Raw genomic sequence first — 9,265 nt, forward strand, 5'->3', positions numbered from 1 at the left:
GTTTACTTTTCATTCAATAATTTTCTAAAGATGAAAGCAACAATTCTAGCCACCTGTAAGTTAAACAAAAGTAGATTTAACACTTTAAGATAAGAAAACATGTATTACCCAGGAATACGCTATCCATCCTCAAATGATTATTTCTGGTTTGCAGATCAGATATGATTTACTAATTTTGCACAGTCATTAGAGGTTTGGAATTACCCAAAGTACAAAAAACAAAAACAAAAAAAGAACATAAGAAACTGTTCTTTGGGCAACATACACATTAAGTCGATAGTTCTCTGGGTAACACACACATTAAGTTGATAGCACTGTAATTCTACCAGGCTCCTTTGGTTTGGCTTCATAATCTGTGCAACTAAAAAGCTGTCACTACTATGGTCTTTTATTCATTGGCTAATCGAAGTTTGAGACATAGTAGTTTCTCCAGTTCCTCCTGTCAAGAGAAGGTGGCAGGGAAGTGAGCTGGTCAACAGAATACACCAAAGGCAGCACGTTTGTTGTTTTTTTTTTTTTTTTAAAGTCTAACTGCCTTTTTTTGAGTGAACTCCGGGAGTTGGTGATTGACAGGGAGGCCTGGCGTGTTGTGATTCATGGGGTTGCAAAGAGTCTGACACGACTGAGTGACTGAACTGAACTGAACTACCTTTAACTTTTATGGTTGCTCCATTATGCTCTTAGGATTACTTCTAAAATCTTTGGACTTCTCCGTTTGTTTTTTAATTCAATCAGTTCAGTTCACCAGAGGAGCTCATAAAGATTAGACCACCTGAAGCCCAATTCAAGGAGTGTAGGTCCTGCACACACCCTATCTTGTCAGCAACCCCATCCTGCAATCATTGCTCTAAAAACTCCTTGCCAAATCCTCCCATGTTGGGACACAAAGTTTTCAAGGGAAGGAGCCAACTGTGTTCCCCTTCACCTAAGCAATAAAGCTATTCTCTCTTATTTCACCCAAAACTCTGTCTCCAAGATTCAATTTGACATTCTCTGAAAAAGGCTTCCCTAGTGGCTTAGATGGTAAAGAATCCATCTGCAATGAGGGAAACCTGGGTTTAATCCCTGGTTTGGGAAGATCCCCTGCAGGAGGGCATGGCAACCCATTCCAGTATGCTTGCCTGGAGAACCCCACAGACAGAGGAGCCTGGCCAGCTACAATCCACAGGGTGCAAAGCATCAGACACGACTGAGTGACTAAGCACAGCACAGCACAGAGCTATTTAAAATCCTAAAAGATGATGCTGATAAAGTACTGCACTCAATTTGTCAGTAAATTTGGAAAACTCAGTAAGGGCCACAGGACTGGAGATGGTCAGTTTTCATTCCGATTCCAAAGAAAGGCAATGCCAAAGAATGTTAAAAACTACCACACAATTGCACTCATTTCGCATGCTAGTGTCGATTAAAAAAAGATGCACAACTTGAAAGTTGTGAGTTAAGTTTTATTTGGGGCAAAATGAGGACTGCAGCCCAGGAGGCAGCATCTCAGATAGCTCTGAGAGACTGCTCTAAAGCGGCAGTGGGAGAAAGACAATATATAAGGTTTTGGTGAAGGGGGAGTTCAATACCATGAAGCACTCATTTTACAAAACGTTTTTTTTTTGTTAGTCCTCCACCCTTATGGCAGAAAGTGAAGAGGAACTAAAAAGCCTCTTGATGAAAGTGAAAGAGGAGAGTGAAAAAGTTGGCTTGAAGTTCAGCATTCAGAAAATTAAGATCATGGCATCTGGTCCCATCACTTCATGGGAAATAGATGGAGAAACAGTGGAAACAGTGTCAGACTTTATTTTGGGGGGCTCCAAAATCACTGTGGATGTTGATTGTAGCCATGAAATTAAAAGACACTTACTCCTCGGAAGGAAAGTTATGACCAACCTAGGCAGCATATTAAAAAGCAGAGACATTACTTTGCCAACCAAGGTCCGTCTAGTCAAGGCTATGGTTTTTCCAGTGGTCATGTATGGATGTGAGAGTTGGACTGTGAAGAAAGCTGATCGCCGAAGAAATCGATGCTTTTGAACTGTGCTGCTGGAGAAGACTCTTGAGAGTCCCTTGGACTGCAAGGAGATCGAACCAGTCCATTCTAAAGGAGATCAGTCCCGGGTGTTCATTGGAAGGACTGATGCTGAGGCTGAAACTCCAATACTTTGGCCACCTCATGTGTCAAGTTGACTCACTGGAAAAGACTCTGATGCTGGGAGGGTTTGGGGGCAGGAGGTGACGGGGACGACAGAGAATGAGATGGCTGGACTGCGTCACCGACTCGATGGACATGAGTTTGAGTGAACTCCGGGAGTTGGTGATGGACAGGGAGGCCTGGTGTGCTGTGATTCATGGGGTTGCAAAGAGTCAGACACAACTGAGTGACTGAACTTAAGGATCTGATGTACCATGAAGGGATTTAGTGCTTCTCTAGATATGAAGAGATGCAAGGATTGAGTTCATAAAATCTGTTCCTAAAAACATCCGACTATCTAAAGACCTGTCCCACCAGATACCCTGGAGCACAGTGTGCCTCACTCCTCCCTGAACTTCCTCAGGGGTTGTTGAAGGTCAGCAGCTAACAGCAGCATGGGGTTCAATCTCCATAGAGGCAGATGGCAAATGCTTTTGCTGTTCAGTCATTGGCAATGCTGTTAGTAAGTGCCAATTTGTAGTTGACAATAGTAAGATTATGCTCAAAATCCTTCAAACTAGGCTTCAGCAGTATATGAACCGAGAAATTCCAGATGTACAAGCTGAATTTAGGAAGCACAGAGAAACCAGAGATCAATTTACCAACATTCTTGGTATCATAGAGAAACCAAGGAAATTCCAGAAAAACAACTACTTCTGCTTCAGTGAGCACACTAAAGCCTTTGACTGTGTGGATCACAACAAACTGTGGAAAATTCTTAAAGAGATGAAAGTACCAGATCACTTTACCTGTCTCCTGAGAAATCTGTATGCTGGTCAAAAAGCAACAGTTAGAGCCTTACATGGAACAGCTGACTAGTTCAAAGTTGGGAAAAAAGTACAACAAAGCTATATACTTTCACCCTGCTTATTTAACTTAGGCTTTACTGGTGGCTCAGATGGTAAAAAATCTGCCTGCAATGCAGGAGATCCAGGTTTGATCCCTGGGTCAGGAAGATTCCCTGGAGAAGGGAATTAGCTATGTCTCTTTTAGACAACATATTGCTAAATATTTTTCTTTCAACAGTTAAGTTCACTCCTTCTGCTGTTCAAATAAATATGCTTAGTTTTGGTTTTATTTTATAGTTTACATTTCTTTATTCTAATGCCTTTTTGTTAGTATTTTATTTTTGTTTATATTATTTTATATTGTCTTTGATTTTTTATTTAGATTTTGAAGTTATATTCTGCCTTGGATTCTACATGGGTTTAGCTTTACAATTTTAAGTTATATGCCTGAAGCTATGTGACTCAGTACCTCCACTTCTGATAGAGGAAGAGAAACAAGAAATATTTAACACAAAATTCAGGAAAGCAATTGTCTTTGTGAGGTAGGCAGTAGGATAGAATCAATGTGGAGAATATAGATACAAAATATGAATATTTGAATGAGATCTAACTTAGGTGGTGTTACCATTGTACTTTTATGTTTTATGGCTTACATATATATTTTTATATTGTCATGTATACACCAAATATTATTTTAAAACTAAAAATTCATAAATATCAACTTTCTCTACTACCTTTCTTGTTTTTTCTTCTACCAGTACCCTCCCCAATTCTCAGCATTCCGTGTTTTGTTGCTATCTTCTTGACTTCTTACTCTTTTTGTTTTAAGTAGACTATTATTTTGACAATATGTGGTTTTTAGTTAAAAATTACAAAAAGCAAATGGCATATATACAATGCTTTCAACAGTACCAAGAAAAATACTTATAGGTCATATGAACAAGGACTAAAGGATAAGACACAAAAATGAAAATATTTTACCTTAGTGTTGTGGGATTATGTACAACAACTCTTCCCTAGAATTGTTCTTTGCCACCTCATCATTTGGATCAGTTGAACACTAAAAAGAAAAACAAACACAGCAATATAGTCTTATATATGCAGTGATAAAAATATATTACAAAAGTTTTTACATTTTGTATACTGTATTGTTTTCTGAAGTGTTCTAAAGTTTCAGAACAAAATAGGAAACAATCTCTTTAGATGAATGGCTTTAGCAGATTATAAAAAGCCTAATATGGAGAAGGAAATAGCAACCCTTTCCAGTATTCTTGCCTGGGAAATCCCATGGACAGGGGAGCCTGGTGGGTTACAGTCCATGGGGTCGCAAAGAGTGGGACATGACTGAAAGAAGGAAACAGTCCTAGAAAGTCGAGGTGCTCACCAAAGACACCAGAGATTTTGATGGCAGGCATACAACTGTGGCTGAGGACTCCCAGCTCCCAGGTCTCTTGATCCTGGCCTCTCTCATCAGATACATGTGGGGAAAACTAGAATCTAAAATATGCCGGAGGACTTCCCTGGTGGCTCAGTGGTAAAGCATCTGCCTACAGTGGAGGAAATGCAAGTTTCATCTCCAGTCAGGGAAGATCCCACATGCCTAGAAGCAACTAAGCCCAAAAGCCAAAACTACTGAGCCTGTGCTCTAGAGTTGCAATCATTGAAGCCCATGGGCTGCAACCACTGAAGCCCGCCGCACCCTAGAGCCCATGCCCTGCAACGAGAGAAGCCACTGAAATCAGAAGCCTGGGCACCACAACTAGAGAGTAGCCCCTGCTCGCCCCAGCTAGAGAAAAACCCACACAGCAATGAAGGCCCTACACAACCAAAAATAAATAAAATCATTAAAAAAATAAAAAGCCTAATATTGTTGGTAAACTTGCACCTCAAAAAGTAACTTGATGCTTAAGTGAAAGTTGCTCAGTCATGTCCGACTCTTCGCAACCCTATGGACTGTAGCCCGCCAGGCACCTCTGTCCACAGGATTCTCCAGCAAGAATACTGTAGTGGGTTGCCATTCCCTTCAGGAGATCTTCCCAATCCAGGAATTGAACCCAGATCTCCTGCATGGCAAGCAAATTCTTTACCATCTGAGCCACCAACAATAACTCCCAATTTGATGCTAGTTAGCTATTTAAACATGCACAAGGTGGGTGAAATGGGAGAATAGCAGAGAAATCAGACCTGCCTCAACAGTAACAACACACAGGAATACAAAACACCTCAGAGAGTTGGGGAACTAAAGTATTCCTCCGTCTCCTCACAGAGCAAAAGGGCAAAAATACTCAGACATCTTTTTACCAATAGTGTGGAAAACTTATGTTTGAAAGAGCTTATCTACGAAGAAACTGTATTTTTAAAATTAGCTCACATTTTACCAGTCAAGTTCAAATTAGCATAAGTGTTCCTACCTTACGTGGATCTGATTTCAATTTAAAGGAAAAAAACACCTGACATTTTAGTTAGCCTGCACAGTCTGACAAGGGTAAACATGTAAGTTCCTTCAGGACTATTGAGATATGAAAAACAGCCCTGGACCCCAGAGCCCAGGGTTGGAACCACAGCATTGCAAATCAAACTTCCATCAGCAATAGCAAATGTTACATAGACCCCAAGCCCCTTGAGAAAGCTGAGTGCATATGGCTGACATTATTTTTACCTGAACCCCCTCTCCAAATACCAGTGGCTCCCTGGGGAGGTGCCAAAATTACTCCTTATAAAAAAGCTTAGGTCATTTTTGTCATTGTGTTCAGTGTCAGAAATGTAAAAGTCCCCTTCCTTCTAAGCGTCTTCATTCTCCTTGAGACTCAGGGTCACCTTCTCTTTCTTCCCAGAATAACTCTGCTCAAGAATTAACAGGGCAGAACGGAGCAGGACATAGGGATCTGGTTTTGACTTTCTTTCTCACATCTTTCCCTCCCTCCCAAAGGGCAGGAATATGTCAAAGTTCTGACATTTCTAATGCTCCTTTGACTCAGCACCTTTTCTTCCATGTGTTAGTTGTGGAAACACTACCTCAGTTTTGACATCACCCATGCTTGTGTGGACATGAGTTTGAGTGAACTCCGGGAGTTGGTGATGGACAGGGAGGCCTGGCGTGCTGTGATTTATGGGGTCACAAAGAGTCGGACACGACTGAGCAACTGAACTGAACTGAAATGAACTGAACTGAATGCTTGTGTCCACACCCTTGGTCCCTGCTGTCTGTCTCCCACAACCAAGGATGCTTGATGCTGTCACAGCTCTGGAACCATGCACATTTGTAGCATTCTTGCCACATTCTCTTATTGAACACCTACTAGACACAAGGCACTGTGCTAGGAATTTTAAGGTGCAAAATAGGCAAAAAAGAAATAATCTCCACACGAAGTGGATAATGAAGAGATGGTTAAAGAAACTACTTTGGGCTCATAGAAAAAGGAAGAGATCATTGCATGGGAAAACAGTGAACTTCCATGTCGGAAGCTCTATTTTATAATAGGAAAGACTCAGAGAAATAGAACACTGATGGATGTTTTCCAAGGAAGTATAAAAGTGAGAATTCTCAGGATGTGACTGAGAAAGAATGAGCAGCCTGACTTAGCTAATGTATAGGGAGATCATTGGGAAAAAGAAAAAAAAAAAGAAAGAAAGGAGTATAGCAAAAATTTTGCAGTGGTCTGTTTTCTGCATCTTCCAAGGAATACAGTTAGGCAGTTAGTCCCATGGAAATTCTAAGCTACTTTGGCCTTTATCGAAACAGTGCCATTTTTCAAGGGTCTAATTTTTATTTTCTTCAAAAGACAATGACAACTGTGGAAATGATTGGTCAGCTTGTGAGGATGCTGTGCAACTCACTCTCACTCAAAGGACTTAATTTAATTTAGTACTCTTCTTTGGTCACTCTCCAACTCTGATGGATAAAATTGACCCCTTTAGAGGAGATAATGCAATATGCAGAGCTGAACTCCAAAATGATTATATTATTAACTGCCCTTACAACAAAAATTAAAAAACAGACCAGTCATAAGGAAGAGTGATGGTGCAGGCTGACCTGTGGAAATATTCATAAAATGTTATTCAGTGTGACAGTAAAGTATGTGCTTGAAGAACACTGCTGCTGCTGCTGCTAAGTCGCTTCAGTGTGTCCGATTCTGTGCGACCCCACAGACGGCAGCCCACCAAGTTCCTCTGTCCCTGGGATTCTCCAGGCGAGAATACTGGAGTGGGTTGCCATTTCCTTCTCTGTAAAGAACACTAGTCCCACACAAACAGTGAGGTTCCCTGTAACTCTTGTAATTCAGTCATTCTTGTGCCTCCTTCACGAGGATTCAGTATGGCTGTGATGCTGTTATCCCTCTGATAGGAACTCTAACTCTGTGTAAAGCCCCAAAGGTCTGTTACTTATTTTTATTTTACATTTACTATATTTCATTTACAGTGGTGTGTTTGTTGCAGGTGTATAGCAAAGTGATACAGTCATATATATATATATATATATTAATTAACAAAAGCAGTTCCCATCTTTTGATGGGGTGCTCATGGTTTATAACATAAATGGCATTATTTTGAGAGAGGGATAACTTAGGTATGGCATTGGGTTTTTTTTTTTTCTTTTTGCAGCCTGAGGCAGTTGTAAAATAACTTAATGTAGCTTTTTACAACTGTGTATTCTATAGTATTTTTTCATTTGGTGAAATTTTAACTGTTAATGTTTTTGGCATTGTGCTTTGTACTATTTATTAAATAAAAATTTTAAAAAAATAGAGGGGGAAATTACTGCTTTAGTGATAGAACTGGGGAGGTAATATGAAAATGGAAAATGATTAAAAAAAAAGCTGCTTAAGAAATGATAGCAACTGAGACATGAATGGGCTGCATCATGAAAATAATCTAAAAAGATTCTACTTGTAGTACATTAATTCTCTTTCTCTTGAAAGACATAAAAATTGGCTGAATTCTTTCCATTCATTATTGGGTGTTTGTAATGTATTAATAATAATGAAATTTTTCTCTAGAGAAAGAGGAATGCTGACAGCTTTTTAAAAATACTTTCCTATGATAAGGATGGTGATGACCCATTAATTTATTCATACCACACAGATTTATAGAACCTACATTTGCTAAGCATTAAAAACATAAAACTAAGTTAAAAATGTCCCTTCCCTACTGTACAGCAGGAAAATACCCAACTGTGTACAACACAGAGTGCCAAGTGGCATGATAAAAAATATAATATTTAAGATATTCTAAGAGCATGAAAAATATTTAATCTGTGGTGGTGGGAAAACAATGAGTTGAGACTTCCAGATGAAGTGTGTCCTAGGCCAAGTGTGAAGGGGTAGGTAGAAGTTATTCAAGCAAAGATGAAAAAAGAGTACTTTTCAGGCATATAGTTACAAAAGATACCCACAGTGCTCATGAAATCACCAGTAGTTGAGTAAGCCTGAGAAAACTGGGCAAAGAAAGATTGCAGCAGGAGGTCTTAAATGTTATGGCCAGAAGTTTGGACTTAGCCATGGCCAATGGCCATGAGGAACCAACCAACAACTTTAAAAAGAAACATCATGGTCATACGTGTTTCAGGTCAAATTTGTAGAACACAGAGAATGTACCAGAGAAATTCAAAGACATACTTAGAAAAACACAGTAGGAAGCAAATTGTAATCCTAACAAGAAATGAACTATGTTTGTGGCAGTGAAGATAGAGAGAAAAAGAATACATTTAAGAAATATAAAAGTGGTAAATCTAGAGGACTTTGTTTGAATATGGAGATTAGCAGAAAGGAACTTGGGGAATAATTGGTGGTTGACTCATCACCTATGAGTGATCCTCAATACGACTATCACTGGATTTCTCAGCAGAGACCTTTCAGCAAAATTGATATATTTAAAGCATTGAAAGAAGAAAACTGTCAAACAAGTACTTCATATCTGCAAAACTGTCCTTCAACAATGAGGGAGAGATTAAGACATTTTCAGTCAAACAAAAACTGAGAGAGCTTGTTAGTGTTATATTAGACCTGCCTTACAAGAAAGGTTATGAGAGTCCTTCAGGTTGAAATGAATGGGAAGTTATTGTTTATTGGGTATAGTGTTTCTGTTTCAAATGATGGAAAAATTCTGGAAAAGGATAGTGGCAATGGTTGCAGGAAATTTTAAATATATTTAATATCACTGAAATTGTACAGTTGGCAGTTAAAATGGTGAATTTTATGTATTTTACTAATTTTACTACAAGAAAAAAGAACCCGTGGAGTGTTTATTACTTGTACCTAAACCTTGAGTGCTATGCAAGTCAACTAGTTGATTATCTTAA

Source organism: Moschus berezovskii, chromosome 17 (genome assembly GCF_049115385.1).
Source record: "Moschus berezovskii isolate FMDL1 chromosome 17, NW_MosBer_1.0, whole genome shotgun sequence".
NCBI classification, from domain to species: Eukaryota; Metazoa; Chordata; class Mammalia; order Artiodactyla; family Moschidae; genus Moschus; species Moschus berezovskii.